The following is a 20862-nucleotide window of genomic DNA, read 5'->3' as shown; positions in this document are numbered from 1 at the left end:
TACATGAAATTCTCCCTCCCCGTCCTGGAGCACGTCGAATCAGCCCTCGATCGAAGTCTTTGTCGGAGGCGGCATGGTGGGTCAGCTGGTAAAGCGTTGGCCTCACAGTTCTGAAGTCCTGGGTTCAATCAAGGAACTGCCAGTGTGGAGTTTGCATGTTCTCCCCGTGCATGCGTGAATTTCCTCCGGGCACTCCAGTTTCCTCCCACATTCCAAAAACATGCAACATGAATTGGACACTCTAAATTGCCCCGAGGTGTGAGTGTGAATGGTTGTTTGTCTGTATGTGCCCCGTGATTGGTTGGCAACCAGTTCAGAGTGTACACCCCCTCTTGCCCGTTGACAGCTGGGATAGGCTCCAGCGCTCCCCCTGACCCTCGTGAGGATGAGCGGTGAAGAAAATGAATGAATGAATGAATGAATGAATGAATGAATGAATGATATGTAAGTGGTAACCTAATGTGGCTGGTCATGTATATGAAGATATTGTTAAACAGTTTTTAACTCATTGTAATTTTTTTTGATTCAATAAAAATAAAATTACATTAAATCAATCAACTAATTAATAATAATTAAACGCTCAATAGATAAAAAAAATGAATACATGACGTACATGCTTGACGTGATGACCTCTAACCTGTTTCGTCACGTGACAAACCCGGAATTTTTCTTCCTGGGAGTTGTCGTTGATTATACATTTCACCTGTTGACGTATTGCGGATGGAATTTATTGGAATTTTATTGAAATGTGCGTTTTCCATCGCATTATGATTACAAATAGAAGCATCAACGCACTGACTATAACATTTTTTTTGCGTTTACATTCAAATATATATTTGTATGTAATACAAAATATTGAAATCTGACGGTATCAGGGAAACCTGTGTTTTCATACTAGAAGCCCTTGTAGTTACAGCAAAATCTCCCCACGTATTGTCATAAAGGCAACAATTAAGTGGAATTGTTTATTTTTCCTTTCACATCCATCCAAAGTGGATGGCGCAGTCGTAACGGACTACGTCATCGAAGGTAGGCTCTATTTCTCATCGTTCTACTTTTCTCATGCATATCTAATTGTTGGCCTAACGAAGCCTTTCAAACTTGGAGAGGAAAGGTTGTGTCACTGTTCAATCCACATTTCTTCCAATTTTCCGATATTTCTCTTAAATTGTGACGAGACATGTTTTGACTGATTGTATTAAATATACGTACGTATTGATATACCATACGTTTGTGTAAGTGATGATTGCTATCCGAAACTACCAAAGTTGATACAAACAGTAGGTCTAATTTAACAATGAGTACTTCTTACCTATCTTCATTGTGGTTTACTAACTCACATTTTATAATTATGCCCACAAAGGTCTGTTATTTTATTTAGTTGACTATGACTGTTTAATCTGAAAATAGTTCTTGTCATAATAAACCTCTGTTGCAGTTAAAAATCCATCTTTGTTGTTTTATGAGTGAACCAGGCGTCACTATCTTCTCAGTGTTTATCTATGATTGGTTCACTGCTTTCCTGTCTGACACACAACTCAATTTCCGTGGTTTTACTATTTACTTTTCCTTAATGTATAAAGTTTTTAATAGAACCCCTTTATTGATGAGTTTACATCTTGCTGCTCCAGGGACAAAATAACTGAAGATAAGTTTTTCTTGGCAAGTGTTTCAATTTAGAAGCCATAGTCAATCACAGCTTGCCGGTATGAATGTGACAAATGTCATTGCCGTGGTAGCTCTGGTCTTAAATAAATAAATGACTGTGCCTGCAGTGTAATTGCCCATCAGTACTCGGAATATTGCATGATTTTGAGATCTGCGCAACAAGGAACATGCTGTAGTTTTGGACAGTGCGTGGAAATAGTCCTGAAGATATGAATAGTAGCCCTATAATAGTTGTGGCTTTTGAAACAGCAGTTGGTTATGGGGTTGCCTTCAAATCCTTTAAACTGTCCACTGCTGTCAAGACCAAAAGCGCCCCACATGTCCTGTGATTTGACCAAGTTCTAATGCTTTTTTCAGGTGTAAAAAAAAGTCTAAGGATAATTGGTAATGGGCAGTGGCAGTAGGCCCCCCTCATGCCACCTGGATAATCGCACTGCTCCTGCTAACCGCTGCCTCTTTACTCCTTTTGTACACACGCACAGCACGGAAAGATGTTCCTTGGAAACAGAAGGAGCGAAAGCTGGCTCTCGCGATGGGGATGTAAAAATAGTCCTCACACTGAACAACAAGTTCTGTTTTGATGTAATTATGGTGCAGGAAAAGCCTGGTTTAACAGGGAGGGCTCTCGGGCAACTGTTAAACTCTTTAACGGAGGGATTTGCTGTTGCAAACGGGTGCACCTGGCTGAGCTTCACGTGTTGAACCAGGGAGAATGAAGAGACTGACATAAAGATGTAGACAAAGAGAGGGCTGAGGGACAGAGATGACACGCACTCCTACATGGCTACGAGGAACACCTGAACCTGATGAGGACCTATTCTAACTTCACCACAAAGAAGAAACAAAAATGATTTATACAAGCTGTGTCAGAGACCCCTCCCAGTGCCACTTATCTTGATTCATCCATCCATCATCTTAAACACCTATCCTTGTCTTAATTCAATACATTCAATTCTGTAACAAATAAGACTATTTTAGAATATTTTAATCTTTGCTTGGTTTACTAAAATAATCAAATGGAAAGAGGTGGTGGGTGGGTAATGCCTTCCATCTCCTAAAGTAATCCAAAGCTTCAGTCAAGTATCCTTTAGGGCAAATTGTAATTTCTATCTGGACCAAGATTTTTCCAGAGGTTCAACAGTTATTAATCGACTATCAAACTATATACTGTTTAGAAATCTTGTTTAAATGCTCTTTGATTTTTGTAGTTCTCCTTGGAAGTAGACATATCTTTGTGTTTAATCAGAAGAAGCCTTCTGCAAACATCTAATTTTGCAGTTTTTAAACAAATGATCAACATTTATGTTGATTTTTTTTTTTTCTGACATGTTACGGAACAGATCAGTCAATCATAATCGACTTATGTTAGAATAATTCCTGCACTGCCAATATGAAATATTGTCAGGACATTATATCATAACAAAGAAATGGAAATTAATAAAAACTGTTTAATTGAAAAAATAATTGAGATTAACTGATTATGAAAAATAATTACTTGCAACCCTAGATCTATTATTACATTATTTGATAATTGTATTTTTTAAATTTATTTGTTGTAGTGTTGTGGCATTTTTTTTGTTTGTGTGTGTGTGTGTGTGTGTGTCTGTGTGTGTGTGTGTGTGTGTGCGTGTTTGGGTCTTAGTGTAACTTGTGTAGCTTAATTGCTACTTTGCAAGTCTGTCTGTTTTCTTTACTGCTTATCCTGTTCAGACTCATGGAGACCTGCAGCCTGTGACAGCTGACTTTGGGTAAAAGGCAGACTATACCCTGGTCTTGTTGCCATTGAACTACAGTTCACGAGTCTTTGTGTATGCCTGCGGGAAATGCACAGTCACGACGTCTGTACTCTTTTCATAAATGTAATTAGTCAATAAGAAAACTATCGATCTCTTCTCACTTTGATATATTTGAATGAGGAGTCCTACTATATCTAGGGTTCATTTGACCGAGGAGCCTCCAATGCCTGGTCAACAAATGGAAGGGTAGAGGAAAAATAATTTTCTGAATTTATCAACACAAGGGGGCGCACTTATCCTGTCCCTGCAGCCGCATACGAGCTGTCGCTGTAAAGCAAAACAATCTTTTCCAGCCCATTGTTCCTCTTATAAATCATGAAGTCATGAGCGTTTCTACATGTGAGGAAAAATACTGAACTCACTCAGTCCAATAATGCTGACCACACCCACCTGCACATGCTACTTAGAGGATACTATTATTTTAAAGAGCAATACTGTACCGTTTGACAAGTCTCCTACTACAGAGTGGTTGAGTTGTAAATACTGCTTTGAAAACCTTGTGAGGTCAGGTTTGGGGTCAGTTCTAATTCCAAAACACAATAGCGGTCTCCATCATATTTCTCAACACTTGTTCAGTCTTGTGGCATTGAATGATTTGAATTCCTACTCTGTTGAGCTTCCCCCCTCTGTGAATTAATTAGTCTTTGCCAAAGCGGGCCACATTTGTCATTTGAATTTATGCTAATGAGTGCCAAGATTTCATGTAAGTGCTGATAGGCCAGAGCAGCTGCTCTGTCCTAGCGGGGTCTAACTGTCCCAGCCCCCCCCCCCTTTTTTTTTAACCTCTCCATCTCTCCATCTTCTCCTCTGCCTGCATCCCCATCCCATCTTTCTTGCTCCCCATTGCAATCTTTCCTTTCAGCTTCTGTCCTCTCGCACTTGCTCTTTGCCAGTTGTCTCCCCTCCCTTGTGTAGCCTTATCATCACAACACCTCCCTTGCTCCCTACCTCCTGCTGGTCCTGGCCTGCATGACCTGTCACTAGAGGAGAAGGCCTGTGTCCCAGGCTGATAAGGCGGCTAATTATCCAACATGTCTGGACACCAAGGGAAGTGGATGAGCTAACACAAAGCAACACTCTTACAAACCTCTGTGGCCTGTTGCAAGAACAGTGTCAGACATGCAGCAGGTGCAAACCAGGCAGGTAACTTGGTGAAAAGAAGGGACAAGGAATAAAGGAGTCGGTGATCTACAGTTTTTTTTTTTTCTAAATCTGAACGCTCTAGCATTGTTGCCTCCTTATTTGATTCTGTAGAAATGAGCACTTTGGTGATCTTTTCCAATGTTCAGTTGTAGTCAGGGTGAACTCTGCATTCTGTAATACTCAATATTTGAAAGGTGTTTCATGGAATGGTCAAGTGGTTGAGACAGTGTGCCAGAAAACTAGGCAGAATTATTCATTTTCTACTTCTGCCCAAACTACAAAAGTCTGGTAGACGTTTGTTAGTAGTTCAAGTCTTGGGGTATGGCACCGAAAGGTAAACCTGCAATTACTTTTAAGCCGGGAAGCATTTTCAGGTCATTTTTAAGTGTGCGAGAAAGTTAATGTAAAAACCTGACATTTTGACAGTTGTGAAAGTATCCCATGAGCTGAAATTCAGTTACTGTAGGGTCTCTAATTGGTTTAGCAAGGCATCCCAAAAAAATGCCATATTTATACTTTTTAGACTTAATCAAATTACACTGGGAACTTTATATGTTTATCACATCGCTCCCAACACCCTAGAGTGTCTTCAGTAATTTGGCTCAGATACATTCCACCTACTCAAAGAGGAAAGTAAGGACTAATGTCATTTTGAGGGGATTATTGTGATCTTTCAACACATCTTTGCATGGTGTTAAAACGAGGAAGGGAAGAGCAGGAAAAGTGATAAAACCACACCATAGAGACTCTGTTTTAACGTTCACATATTCTCGTTCTCTCTCTCTCTCTTCTCCAATCTTGCTCATTTCTCCCTCACAGAACCAAAAGCCATATTATGTGCTTGTCAAGATGGATAAACCCCTCAGCCAAATGTTCAGATGAAAACAAATAAGTAGGAGACATTCATGTAATCGCTTCTGCCAGAGAAAGGCTTTAAGAAGAACATAAACACTTTCTGGAAATGTGCCTCACATGCACTAATTCCCTCCTGCTTTTGTTTGAGTCTCATTCAACTTCAGGACCATTTTATACTGTGCTGTGATGGGATGTCACTGTCGGAGACACGCTTAAAACTACTTTGCAGCATGGTTAGCATCACTGAAGAAAAATATGAGCTCATATTACCTTGCTGCTTGTATAACAGCAATGATTATATTCTGGGGAATTGGGAGGGAGAAAAAAAACCTTAATTAACCTGGATTGCAATTCTGAGTACAGCAAAGGCATAAAAAAGGGGGGCTCTGCCACTACTTTTTAAAATGATCAAACTCAGAGTGCCTTATTATCAGGTCATGGTTGCTCTTTGTTTGGAGTGGTGTGTTTTTCTATGGCATGACTGGGTCGTTTTCACATGAGAAAAGTCCCCCAACTGTCACGGCACTCCCACAATTCTTCGAGCCAACCCTTCGCGTAAAATTCCCATGGTGGTGGTCCTTGGACAGCTCACAGACGCACGTTCCAGCTTCCTCAGTCGGATCAAGAGTTTGCTTTGCTTGTCACGCCGCAGTGCGGGTTCCAGCTCTGGTCTAGATAGCGAGAATATAGTACAGTGAAAATAAATGACAATCCATTCAACAGACCTCCTTTATCTTAACTTTTATTATGTGTCGGTCAAGGCGAAAAGATAAATAAAAGCATGTTGCACAGCTTTTAACAGCCCACAGTGGACAAGCTATATAGGTAGAGGGATGAGTGTCCTGATATAAGAAAAACTTGTCCAAAGTGTCCTAAAGGATGCCCCGAAAGTTGGGAGAGAAAAAGCTTTGGTCTTTTTAAATATTGAAGTGTGAGGACACGCAACTTCCCCACCACTCACTCTGCTCACGCGTCCATTTCTTCTCTCAGTCGTGGCCTTGAACTAAAAGGTCTGCCTCAGTGGTCAGAGTTAAAGCTTTCAAGCCATGTTTCAGCTTAATGTCGAATCTATGACAACAAATCACATCGACCTCAAATGACGTCCAGCGCTAAAGTCGCCTGTCCACCTAGCAGTACACTTCAGTTTTACAATGGCCTAAATTTAATATCACAATATTTGTTCTTAACATCAATATTCAATCCAACCTGATTTTATTAGTTTATAAATGTGTAAAACCAAAGCAGACCAAATCGATTTACATAAAGGCAAAGGTTTATTAAACAATAAAGGAAACAAAGAAATACATTCCTTTTCCCTGCAGCTTTTTTCACAAACTTCTCAAAATAGCTTGTCTGCAAGTATGTACTTTATACCTCCGAGTCTTCAAGGCAGTGAAAAGTGATATTGTTGCCCTGTGCGACTAGTCCACAAGTCAGTAGTTGCAGAAAAGTCTTTTACAGCCGACACACTTGCCGTAACGTTCTGTCTCACATTGTGAACTTGAGGCAATGCTTCCTCTGCAAAGTATTTCCTACTGGGCAACTTCTATATACGATCCAATGTTTTCATGAGCTTTCTGAATCCATCTTTTGCCTCTGTATAAATAGGGAATTATGTCTTTGGCTACGACTAGATTTAAAATTTCCACTCTCTATTTGGTGCTCATTCTCTCATAATGAGAGGAGCTGAACATACTGTGAATCTCTGTCTGTCTCTTTGTCTTTTTTGGTAGAATACATGCCTCGTATTCGATTAACGTGCTTCAATGTCAGGTAATAGAAGAATAGATTTGTAGTGTTGCCTGTCTTCATTGCATTATAATTCCTAAAAAATTTTCAAGACTACTGTTGTTGGTTCCGTATCTGCCTGTAACCACACCATTTCTCATACTGTATGTTACATGCATAAAAAAAAAACAAAAAATTCAGACTCCAGCATTATTTCCTCCATGTGATCTCCGCAAAACAAGCTCTACGACTGGTGTCACAGAGCAACGCAATCTCAGGGAGTATAGAAGATCAAATCAATGATCCCCTTTCCCTATTAAATATCGATCGTATTGAGGTTCATGATACATTGGTCAGAACTAGTCTGATAGGGCCTTGCAGCCTCATCTTTCAGCTGCATATAACGTTTAGAAAATTATCCTTGAATAAATCAAATGGATCACTTCTGAATCATGACACAGACATCAATGTAAAGTTTAAGGGCTGAAGCTCCAACATAGATAAGCCTGTTAGGGCTTTGGGCCAGCTGGCAGGTTTCTACACGGGAAGTCCCTGGGACTGTAATATTAGGACAGTTAAGGGGCTAAAGAATGACCAGACCTCCTTCAGAATTGGTTGCTCCAACTAAATGGAGCAGATCAATCACACTGGACAGCACTGTGACAGTGTGTTAAAGATCTGTAGGAGGGTGCAGTGTTTTTGGACACAGCAGCCTTTTGCGAGAATAGCTTGCTGACTGGCACACGCGCACAGCCATTCCTCTCTCTTTCCTTTGGCCCACCAAGCAGATGGCAATGGCAAGGATGCAGGCGGCAAAGACCGCTCTCAAGCTGGAGACACTAGTGATGAGAGAGATTGGGCTGAGTAAAATCTGGAGCGAGCTCTGAAACAACTGATGATGATGGAGAGTAGACTTGTCAGCCGGGTCTGGGTTGGATCACAGGTCTGGTCTGGCCTGAGCCAGGGTCTATGAGGCGTGGCTCCGGGTAGTGGTTTGGGTATATAGTGGCTATGGTGGTTCCAGACAGTGATGTAGTATGGTAAAATGTCTGAGGCTTCCTTGGCTCAACTTCTGTCAGGGTGCATGTGTGTGTCCCATGAGGTAGTGCGAGCTCTGTGTTTAGTGGCATTCAATGATTGGGCCAGTCTAACCTCAGAGAGAAATACTCAAGAGGCTGGAGTTGGAGAAAAATGTGACCTACATTCTCCTATAGGAGAGAGGCTGTGTATGAATATTTCGGTTGCAGTGAACATGCACAACTTTTAAAATTAGATTTAAATTCTGGCAATGCCAAATGTGATTTTAGTGTGGAACCTCCAAAGTTCAACACAATCTGTTCTGTGACAGTGTCACTGGGTGCATTGAATTATAAGTTGTTCTAATCAAGAACATTTTTTGTGTATGTCATAATGTACACTGTACAGTGGCAAAATCTGTTTTGTGATGTTGAGTGACTTGATTCGAAAGACATGCTGTGCATATGAAATACGAGGCAGCAGGGTGCAGTAGTGGTTACCCATGTCTGCTTTACTGTGTAAGTGACAAATTCTGGGGTCTGATCTTGGGTTCTAATCCTATGTGGAGTTTGCATGTTTACCCCTTGCATGACTTTTCTCTGGGGTCTCCACCTTCTACTCAAATTCCAAAATAATGTTGGGCCCGACACTACCCGAACAACATGGCTGAATGCGACTGAAGTGGACCATCGCAGAAACTTTACAGTGGGCAAGTCTTCACCGTATACCAAGCTTTTGAGCACCGCACATCTACTGGCGCAGTGCAAAGTAATAACTTACCCCTTTGTCTGGTTTTGAGGCGCTACTTACAATCTACTTTACCATATTATTTTTACTGAACTCCAAAAACATGGCTCAACTGTCATGGAAGAAGCGGATTGCTGCAAACAGAAGAAATGGTCAGAAATAAGTGTTTCTGTGTGGATAATTTGAGATGCTGTTGGCAATGATCATTCACCCATTTTACTAACTTGGTACCAGAGACTCTGTGCTGTGCTTTCCAGCCACAGATACATATACAATGATAAAAATAGTTAAGTACTATGTTAAAATACTATATGTCAAGCTTTTTTTTTTTCTTTAAATAAAGGTGTTTTTGATTGTTTACATCAGACAGTTGGTCACTCATGAAAACTAGCTGCCAATCCCTGTACACAGTTAATTCGCTTTATGCTGCTTCTGTCGATGTGATGCAGCAATTGGGTTAACTGAAGATTTTTAATTGTCCATCGCTATTAATGTGATTGTGGTTTATTTTTCTGCGCCTTGCAATTGAGCGGCAGACAGTCCAGGACCTACTCTGCTTCCTGCCTGAAATCAGGTAATATAGGCTTCAGCTCACCTAAGACCATAATGGGGACAGGCATTGTAGAAAATAAGTGGATGGCCCTCAAGGATTCCGGAGAGTCAATGGTGGATACTATGTTGCTCCCAGTTAAAAATGACCAAATCATTATGATCAGAGGCACTTTTGGAGTTAACTTTAGAACCTCTCTGATCTGAAGCCTAATCTCATAATGATGTCATGCATGATTGTTTAAATGTCATTTTTTTATTCCACTTGTGAGACGACATCTAGAAAGTTTTGGCTTAACTCTGAAAGCCTTGATTTGGAGGATTTCTAATTTGTACAGTTGTTCAAGTGACTTTTTCTGTTGATTATACATTCAGTTCTTTTCAGTACTTTATAAAGTACTGTAATAGCGCTTGCCCTTACCTTCTTATTGTGGTAAATATTCACTGCGTTATGATGGTTAAAGCGCACATAGAACCATTGCACATCATGTGTTTTATGATTATGGATGTGCTTTGGTAAATACTATTGTGATGGTTGGAGTTGAATAGTTCATATAAAATGCCACCAGCGGTTGATACTTAATCCATTTGTGATCCGTTTCTTTGTGTTACAGAAACAATAGGACTGAGTATTGGCTTGCGCTGCGGCTTTGTTTCCAGTCCAACAATGAATCCTCCGTCTTACTTTGATGCCAATGCATTTTAAAAGAAATGCTTCAAAGTTCCATGATAGGGATTTTTGTTTACATTTGATAAGTTTAAAATTTTCCGAAATGGTGTGCTTTGAATTGGCTGCAATTAATTTTCCTACATTACAATAATTGTGTGCAAATTCATCGTGAGAATGTAACCCAGCAATCAGAATTTCCAATATTTATAAATTAATGCGTTTTAGTTTTCGCTACAGGGCTATTGAGTAGGGTAAATATTTTTGGTAACTGTGCCCCAGATTTGAACACAATCCAGTACATGATGTTGGTTGGTTTTTAAATTGTAATAAAAAAAAAAAAAAGGAAAGTCTGTGAATTATATACTTCTAGGCTCATCATAAAACCTTAACTATGCAGCCATTTTTACGAACTGTTTTAGCATTCCTAGTCATTCTATGAGTATACATTTTTGAAGCATTGTAAAAAATAAATGGTAATAATACGATTTAATCCTTCAGATGCTCACATTGGCTGATATCTTGCGTGACAATGGTTTGAAATACGTTTAGTTTGACTATTTGCGATTCTTTTACTTGAACTCAAATCACCCAACTTCTGTGGCATTCCTTTCACTGTACAATACTTATATTACAACATAATCACGCTGATAATCTACTACTCAGTTGGGTCTCTAAACGTTTATTGCCCCAGTCCATGTCTGTTTAGTTTCACATCCAATGCAGAACCCCTCTGAAGAAAATTAAAAAATATTAAATTAATCCTTTCCAATTGCCTTGGATGATTACCAGCACAGGCCAATGACTTCTAAAACTACTGTATTTATCAGTACCTTCACTATTCACTATGATCGCCGTCTAGCCAGTACTCTGGACATTGTAACTAATTGGGGATCCTTTTTTGTTATCACTCCTCTCATGGTGGTTAAAATGTAAACAGTGGTGTGATGAAAGTGCCGTTATGGCGTGGAGGGAAGCGAGCGACGCCACTTCGGCACTTACACGGCATGCCTTATGAATAAGTAATGGAACTGGACGTGTAGTGGTTAGTCATCGAGGGGCAAAGTCCACGCATCAACCCCACCTCTGTTTGCCTTGTACATATTTCATAGGATTCAAGGGTGGTAGTGAGATGTTATATGGGATGGGGGGTGGAATAAAAGGCACCTCGCACAGGCTTTCCTCTGTTCACTATCATGGGCCTGCAATGCTTAATAATATTAAGTATCCTCTCCTTCACCACTGATACAAGTTCATGTTCTTTTTCTCCTTTGTGTCTTCCTGCACTTGGCAACAAAATGGAAGAGACTGCAGTTGAGCTCATTGCAAACCAGGGAGAACACAGCACAGGTTGTTAATGTTAGTTTTAACAATTAAGACAAGGTTTCCTTACAGAGTCCAGATGACCATTTCCTCGAGGACTCTGATTAAACCTGGCATGGAAAAGTACACATAAGCTTCCATGGTTCAGACGAAGAAATAAAACAGTTAGTTGTTTTACTTAACGTGTTTACATGATGTCACTCATTACCTGTTTGATGTTTTGCATGAACTTTGGAGCTCTCTTAAAGTAATATTTAAATAGTTTCAATATAGCTTCAGCTCCATGTAGCCATCGATCTACAGTCCATGGACTCAGCTTTTCATTAACAGCCACATTGCTTATTAAAATGAGCTACTGCCGAATGTACTTGACTGATGCTGACGGTGAGCCACGAATCGATGACCTTCATGATGTCATAATGGAGGTCATGTTAGCCGATTTGATCTGGATCCCATTTACTTACTGCTCAAACAACACTTTGAATTATTGATCTGAAGGCGGGAAAGATGTCCTTCAGAACACTATTACACACTGAAGGCTTTTTAAGAAGTAACAAACTGGCCCCTCGTCATCAATTAATTGGCTCATTGTTAACTCTTACCTTGCAAGATCAAAAATACTGGTATTCACTACTTTAGTAAAAGTACCAATGGTTGTGCAAAAAACTGTGGTAAAAGTACTGAAGCTGCTCCCTCAAAGTACAAAACGTACACTCTTATACGAGTAAAGTAAAAATGTAAAAAGTCTTTTTTTTTTAACCCAAAAATAAAATATTGTACAATTAGTGAGAGTTCTGTTTCTCTTCAGATAATTGGCATACATTTCTCCGGGGCGAACAATGAACAAAACAAAAATAAAAATGAATACACAAACATTTATTTGTATTATTGAAATCATTTTATATACAATACAAAATTAAATTTGTTTCAACTTTGAAACATTTGCCAATTTGCCAAATAGGAGTGTTTAGGGGGTATTCACTGAAAATAGTTGAAAATGAGCAAATCGGTTTATTTGTTTTTGGAACAGTGGTTAGCACATCTCCTTCACAGTTCCTAGCACCAGGGTTTGAATCTTTGGATTGCCTGTTTGGATATTGCATGTTCTCCCCCTGCATGTGTGGTTTTCCTCCTGGTACTCAGGTTTCCTCCCACATCCGAAAAACATGCATCGTAGCTTAACTGAAGACTAAATTTACGATAGGTGTGAATGTGAGTGCAAATTATTGTTTATGCGATTGGCTACGATTGACCTTTTCAAGGTAGACACGATCAGTATTTTTAGGGCTGATCAACAATCAGCAAGTTTTGACATATTTATTTGTTGGTTGTGCAATGATTTTTTTTTCAATTGTAAAGTGCCGGTATGTGACTTATCTCAAAAGGTTGGAATTCAGTGCTCTGGTCATGACATCTGTTCAACAGGATGTCAGCATGTTTCCACACAACCACGAGCGGTAGCAATAGCTTGCTAGGCTACGTAGTGTTTTGTGGCCCACTTGCAAGCTGCATTGTATTAAAAGTACTTGAACATACCTCTATGCAAGCCTTACATGAAGTCCTCCAATGTCCTGGGCCATGGTCTTCTTATAATACAGTCGACGTGATCCATCAATTTTGTCATCCCACGGTAATGAGTGTATCCAGTTGTATTTGAGTTGACCAGATAAAAGCCCACGAATTGTAAAAAACGGGATGCAGTGGGATCAGAATACAAGTTTATTGCAGTAGTCTGACATAGTGCAATCGTGAACGACGAAATTTGTCTTGTTTGATCCGCGCATTACATGTCTCTCTGAGCCTTCATGTCTCTCACACTGTGCCATTTTTAATAACATTATTGGCCATCAGATATATATACAGTACTACATAAAAAGACACAAAAACCATTTATAATTGCTACTATATAAAAATAGAAAAGCTTTTGGATTCAGAAATACTGTGCATGATGGCGAACCCTTTCTCAGTGATGTCACTGATTGGATCAGCGAATTATGAGATCAAAACCGATCAGCGGATCATCCAAAAAATGCCAATCATCGGCTGGTTCCGATTAGGCAAAAAAAATCGGTGTAAAGTCTAGTTCAAGGTGTACCGTGCCTCTCACCCAAAGCTACAGTAACCGTACTGTGTATAAACATACTTTGTGACATTTTGGTTTGCCAGTGTGCTATAAAAATTTAACAAGGTAGAATACACTCACGTGTTGCCTCAAGGAAGGTCGTGGTAATGATAAAAATGACCACAAAAGTCATTTTATGTAGTGCTACATTCACACAATAAGAACACAAGCACTGAGACCTGTAAAGAGATTAAATGACTGTGGCAAAACTTTCATACTCAAATTAATTTAGCATCCTTTTCTTGTAGAAGGAAAAGTTTTGTATTTTTCAGATACAAATTTTAGTACTCTTCACTCTTTGTAGTACAAAAAGCTTGAATGTAGAAGTAATATTTTCTAGAGGACAACAGAAATGTGACAACGAAGCACACATCACATTTAATGGATGATCCAGGAATGACTGCTATGTCACTGGCTACATTGTAAAGGCCAGGAAAGTTTCTTCTTTCCTTGGATTTCCTTTTAAGTGAAGTTGGTAAAACAAAAAGGCCTCCGAGTTTGCACCTGTTTGAGGCAACTTCAACCATTTGCATCAAGCGTATTCTTGCCAGCGGCTGTAGCTTTCTTGAACTGTGCGACACAGGCAAATATTTTCTTAGTAAAATAACACATTAAATGTACCTAACCTCTTGGCAGGATACAGCCATTGTGCAAGCACTGCCTTCTAATCTGGAAAATGGATGAAAAAGGTCACTACCAGAGCCTTGGCTGTACACCTCTAAATATAAAATATCATATCCAGCCCTTGTCTGTTTGCAGTTTTTCCTTTTTGGAGCGGGTTAATTGGAGGTGATTGTTGTCCAGTCACTAGCTTCTGGCAAGCAAGCCTGCGGCCACACATCTGTCTTGCTTTGTTTGAGTAGTATATGGCTGATAAACATACAGTACATTCAGGGTAAAATGAATCCTATTTACTCAATTAATAGCAAGCTTCAAAGACCAGCCAACATGAGACATTAAAATGATGCTACTCAAATTACATGATTTAACTTGCATTCAATGAGCAGAATTTTTGTTTTTTTTCCCCCATTATTTCAGCTAAGTGGTCAGTGTTGGCGCTGCTCCATGAAACAGTATTAAAAAACATCTCCTAGCCACGCTGTAGTTTGCCACAACATGTGTGTTTAAATGGCTAAACCTTTAGCCACACTAAGCCAATTTGTGGTATGAGGGGACCAATACACTTTTATTTGAGCCCAATTTAAACTACCTAGTCATCAATTAGGGTTACAAGTGCATAATTTGGAAAGTACAATAATTGTAATATATATATATATATATATTTGAAATATTGCAATAAGTTTTTGATCTACAATATTATTCACTAAAAGTAAGAAATAAATCATTCTATAGCATGACCAACGCATCAGATCTACCCAACATATGAACAACTCATTCCTGTAGGCCAGGCCTAAATGTTATGATGAAATGGTATGAATAACAAAATAATTCCTTTCCATTACAGTCAAATTTTAACTGATTGGTTTAGCTTGATATTTTGTAAATATGTAATAAAACAACACTTTTGCCAGAAGCAGAGTGATCGATACGGCAGATAATTAGCATTTTATGTTCGGTTTTAATGTCATAATTTGCCGATTGATCAGCTCTGCAAAAGACATATACTGTCGCCTTTGTGTTCAAGGGTTAGGGTTAGGGTTATCACTGCGCTTTATCTTGTCAACTCAAATGCAACAGGACACACTTGTTACCATGGTGACAACGCATGTATTATTAAAAAAAATGGGGGGAAAAAACGTGTCCTGGTGGTCACTGGTGCTCACAGGATTCCGTTCATTTAAGACTTACTTGATGTATTTTCACATAATTTTAATATGATACGGCTCGCAAGCAGCCAACAAAACGTTATGTAGCCAACAAACTACTACCAGCGTTGTCGAAACATTGTTGAAAGATTTGGTATCTGTGTGGAATAATTTAATTACAGTCAAGTAAATAAGTTACAGTAAGTTATCACCAATGATTTCTGTCATGTTTTAATGTTGTTTTGACATTATGGAATAGAATGCATGACCTGACAAGGGCAAGGATTTCTAACATTTATGGAATAAAGTTACATATTTTAAATTGGAAAACCTCTTGGCACACTAACAAAAAAAAATGTCAAAAAAAGGTAGGCTTATAATAAATTCTGTATGTACTTTCTACCATGCAATAAAAGAGCATTCATTTGTTCTGTCTGTCATTTTGCCTCACTGGCATAAATAGAGGAACAAAGACACATTATTTCTTGAAAATGAACATTTTTTTGAGCAGTTGGGTAAAATTTGATAATTGCATACAGTATACAAATCGCTCGATGCACACTAATCTGCCATGCCACACTGGTTGGGAATCACTGGATTTGGGAATAATTTTGAAGATACCCAGTATAGAGCACACACGCACACCCAGTAAATGAACAAGACGTTTGCCATAATTTTTCGAAGATAATGTGCAAATTTTTCCCAAAATATTTGCAAAAAGTAATAGAGCGGATTATATTTAGGTATGGATGAAAAATAAAAAATACACTCACATTGTATAGTTGTATACAGGTACATAGGTTTAAAAAAAAGGTATACATATACATTTCGATATGATATTCGATGTCTTATGTTACACACACACACACACACACACACATATATATATATATATATATATATATATATATATATATATATATTACGGTAATGTGCGCCACCAACCTGACCTCCTCACGGGAGCTTGCCATTTTACGATCATTTGCGTAGCATATTTGTTGCTACTGCACTAAACATCAGAACCGATTTCCCTTGAGTTTTTTTAACTTAAACCAAGACAAAAAATGTCAACTACAAGGGCTAGTTGTGCAGCTGCTTTTAAAAGAAATGTGTCATCGCTGCCACTGATGATGTGGCCCAACCTCAAGCAAAACTACGTGTGCTGAAACTACGTTGTATGATTGTAATGGGCACATCCAAAAAAAAAAAAAAATGGGATAGCGCACACAAATGAAATGGTCACTTTTTTTAAAAGCGCCAATTACGCTCATTACTACGTAGTTTGAGCTCTTTTTTTGATAGCGACCTGACGCGATGAAGAGCTGCTACAGATTGTAGCCAAATGACGCAAAAGGCTGCGCTGTTAGCAGGGTGGACCTTCCCCTCAAAGACATGAGGAATAAAGGAACCAAGACTTTTGGGATTCAAAAAAAATCTTTCCTCACAAACGCCATGGGTGGCACAGAGGACGACATGCTTTGGGAGCAAGATGGGGGATGTTTATGATGCACTGCAGAATGCACCGGAACTGGACCAATGATGAGTTCAACAGTGATGCAACAAAGGTAGGTACGATGGATATTTTTCACGTTGCAGCTGAGTCACATGGTTCTTTTGAAGTCTTTGCCAAGGATGTGTAATGTAGTGGATAAACTCCACTATGCACAAATGTTTTATGCACAAATATTTAATGTAAAAAAATGCTCAAGTTAAACAGTGTAAAATTACTTTATTTATTTAAGACTGTAATACGTGTTATCAACAGTATTAATAAAATGTTATGTAATCATTGAGCATTTATTTAAGTTGGTTGAGGGATTCTATTCTGACAATTGCAGGGACAAGGAGAAGCATGTCCTGTGGCCTGTCTCGAGATTATATTACCGCTACGTCGGTACATGCACAAAGGTTATTATTAATGTTTGTTGTACAGATGATTTTTTTGAAAAACAATACAAATACAAACAATTAAAGTACAAACCTAGTAAAATAGAAATACAGCTAATTCGTAATATTTTGAGTAAATGGAAAGCAGCAAATTGGTGGTGCGCATTGTACATTGGTACCAGGGTTTTCCAATTATGTTCGAGAAATTAAGGTAAATAGTAATATCGCTCCATCTTGTGTTTGGATCAATTGTTTTCTAAAATTTTCTGATTGGTGATCGACCGCAAAAACGTTATTGTGTAAAGCCTGATGAATGTACAATAATACATGTTCACACAGGATGCTGTGCCTGAATCGGAAATTAGTTTGTATTTTACTGCACACAATACTTAAGAACATGGGCAGGTTAAAGTCATAAAAAATCACCAAAGATAACCTTTATAACTTACACAATAGAGAAATGTGCATAGTTTCAGCAGCAATTGTGGACATAATATTAATATTTAACATAAATAGGATGCCGGAGAAGACGTAATTACATTGTCTTATATGTACTACTTGTATGCGTGCGTACAAGAAGTACATTGCACAAAATAGAAAACAAAACTCTTGTCCATTAAGGCTGTAACATTACAAGGTTGTGTAAAAATGAATAAATAAATATTGAAACCATAATTTATTAATGATTATCATTATGACTGTTGCACGGAAATGTTCTTGACAATTTTTAAAATATGGAAATTCACAGTTCTGAGGTCCCGGGTTCAATCCCGGACCTGCCTGTGTGGAGTTTGCATGTTCTCCCCGTGCCTGTCCGGGTTTTCTCTGGGCACTCCGGTTTCCTCCCACATTCCAAAAACATACATTAATTGGACACGCTAAATTGCCTGTAGGAGTGCGACTGTTGTCTGTCTCCATGTGCCCTGCAATTGGCTGGCCACCAGTTGAGGGTGTACCCCGCCTCCTGCCCGTTGAGAGCTGGGATAGGCTCCAGCACTCCCCGCAACCCTCATGAGGATAAGCAGTGAAGAAACTGGACGGATGGAGGGATGGATGTTTTGGAAGAGAATTTTTTATTGATTGGCAGCTTTGGTATTCTGTAGTATGAAGCAAAGCTCCTCAGTTAATCATCATAGCATTAGTCGAAATTTAAATAAGGCATTATTCTAAACTGGCTCTACTGTGCTCACATGGAGTTATGTGGGTCAGACTGTGTTCCTGGAGGCTAACTGCAGGCTGCAATTGTGGGGTTTGGCTGAGTCAGCATCTCTGCGGGACCAGGATGCTGTGCTTTGTTCCGCTGTGACTAGGCAACCAGCCTCAATGTTTTGTGCATGCATGCAACTGGTGTCCTTCTCTTTAATTTTAAGTCTGGCTGTGTCCCACTTACAACCCATGCAGTCAGGACAACACAAACTTCATAATGTGTCCCAGTTGGGTTGTGGAGTATGTCGACTTTTTACAATGTGGCAAATATTTTCTATTGAATGAGACATTGTGTCTTACTATTTCATTTTAAATGGTCAATTTGTTTCCCTATGGAAAGCTGTGCCATTGTGTGTCTGCATTCTTCTCTTGCTCTGGTTTATTCTGTGCAACAAATTAGACATGCACATTTGTAGCAGTAGCCATTTATAATAGAACACCAGAAGCATTACAAAAAATATTTCTATTTGTTGAATGTCAGAATAATGAGAGGATTTTTTTTTATCCATCAACCTATTTCTCTGAGCTGCTTATCCTCAGAGGGGTCGCGGAAGTCCTGGAGCCTATCACAGCCGACTTCGGGTGAAAGGCCTACTACACCCCGAGCTGTTCGCCAGTCAGTCACAGGGCACATATTAACATTAACACATCATTGCCTCATGAGCCCTACCCTGTGGTAGCATACATGCATAGTAACACATACGCTAGTTTACATGCATACTCAGGGTCACCAAATTAATATCCAACAATACTATCTATGTAACCAGTGTGTTTTGTTGTAAATGAATGAAGTAGTCACACAAAAATATTTACAGAATTTGGATCATGGTGCACACATAATTTGGAGAAAATGTAAGACATTTAAGTGCATCTTATGGTCATGAAAATACAGTACATATCATCCATAGGTGTTTTAATACTGCATCCATTCGCGGAGATGGGGGTTAAGGAACGTAACCCCTACGAATACTGACACTTGATTTTTAAAAAGCTATCATTTTTGCATTTCGTGACATAATACATCAGGTTCATGGTTGTGCATTTTTGGTTTTAAGGTTAGGGTATATAGGAGCATATATGATGTATATATGACGAGCAATAAGATATATTTTTGTACAACTACACGTTTTGAAGTAAAAAAAATGTTCAAGCTTCAATGAAGAAATCTCGAGAGAAATTACTTCCATCCAAGGCAGCATGGTAAAGCGGTGCCCTCACAGTTCTGAGGTTTATGTTATCCCCATGCCTGTATGGGTTTTCTCTGGGCACTCAGGTTTTCTCCCACATCCCAAAAACATGCAACATTAATTTGACACTCTAAAATTGCCCCTAGGTGTGATTGTGAGTGCGGCTGTTTGTCTCCGTGTGCCCTGCGATTGGCTGGCAACGAGATCAGGGTGGACCCTGCCTGCCTAGGCTCCAGCACTCCCGCGACCCTTATAAGGATAAGCAGCTAAGATATTGGATGGATGGATGTTCCTCAAAATTAAAACACACTAGGAAATCAAACCATTATCTTGATGTCAACCATCTCTACAACAATTTGAACATGAACGCTGCGACTGTTTGTTACGATGTGTCCTGCGATTGGCTGGCAACCAGTTCAGGGTGTAGCCCTCCTATCCCGCCTCCTGCCCATTGACAGCTGGGATAGGCTCCAGCACTCCCTGTGACCCTTGTGAGGATAAGCGGCAAAGAAAATGGATGGATGTATGATGATCCATTTTACTTTTATTCCTCTCTGGCCACATTTGTGATGTTTTTCACCAACCTGACTCAAAGGTTTGCTAATTACAGACCATCAGATTGGCCATACATGACACAGTGACTACACTGAGCATAAAACACATTATCGTTGCTTGATAGTCTCCTTGACATGGTTTAAAAAAAAAAAAAGCCACACATTTGACTGTACTCATAGTTTAAAAAAAAAAAAAGACACTTCTAACAGCCTAACATTGTTAGTAAAAGACTTTACTAACTTTATGTTCTCTAACTTCACCTTTGTCATAGTTTCATATTCGGCCTCAGCCTTTCATTTAACTATAAAATGCTACCACACTTTGGCCATTTTGTCTTTTTTTTTCTCTCTCCTTAAATCGGCGTCACATTTTGCAACATGCTATGTTGCTGCTTCTCAATCGAATGCTTCACTTGCGGATCCACACATCATTGAGCTAAGTGAGTTTTCATATATGCCACTACCTCCTTACGTTTTCACGACCGTCTCCGCTGCCGTTTTGCTTTTCAGTGTATTTTTAATACCCAAAATGCAAATTTTGACAGTCAAACTGTGATGCGAGACCGCTTAATTAACTTGCACACATATGTAGGTATTAAGTGATGTTGTAATTCAGTGGATGCAGATATTTCATGCTTTTTGTGTTC

At 39.2% G+C, this 20862-nt stretch overlaps 1 long non-coding RNA gene across 1 annotated transcript in view; it reads left to right on the top strand.

Annotated features, from left to right (window-relative positions):
* Positions 1-645: 645 nt before the first annotated feature.
* Positions 646-20862, top strand: part of LOC133499426 (uncharacterized) — a 54950-nt gene continuing 34733 nt past the window's right edge. Inside the window, exon 1 of the long non-coding RNA XR_009794650.1 lies at positions 646-1029. This is a non-coding gene — a long non-coding RNA (uncharacterized LOC133499426). The remainder of the gene's footprint in view (positions 1030-20862) is intronic.

The sequence above is a fragment of the Syngnathoides biaculeatus genome, chromosome 4 (genome assembly GCF_019802595.1).
Source record: "Syngnathoides biaculeatus isolate LvHL_M chromosome 4, ASM1980259v1, whole genome shotgun sequence".
Classification (NCBI taxonomy): domain Eukaryota; kingdom Metazoa; phylum Chordata; class Actinopteri; order Syngnathiformes; family Syngnathidae; genus Syngnathoides; species Syngnathoides biaculeatus.
Note: the sequence above shows the minus strand (reverse complement) of the source record. Positions and strands in the feature narration are given on the sequence as shown.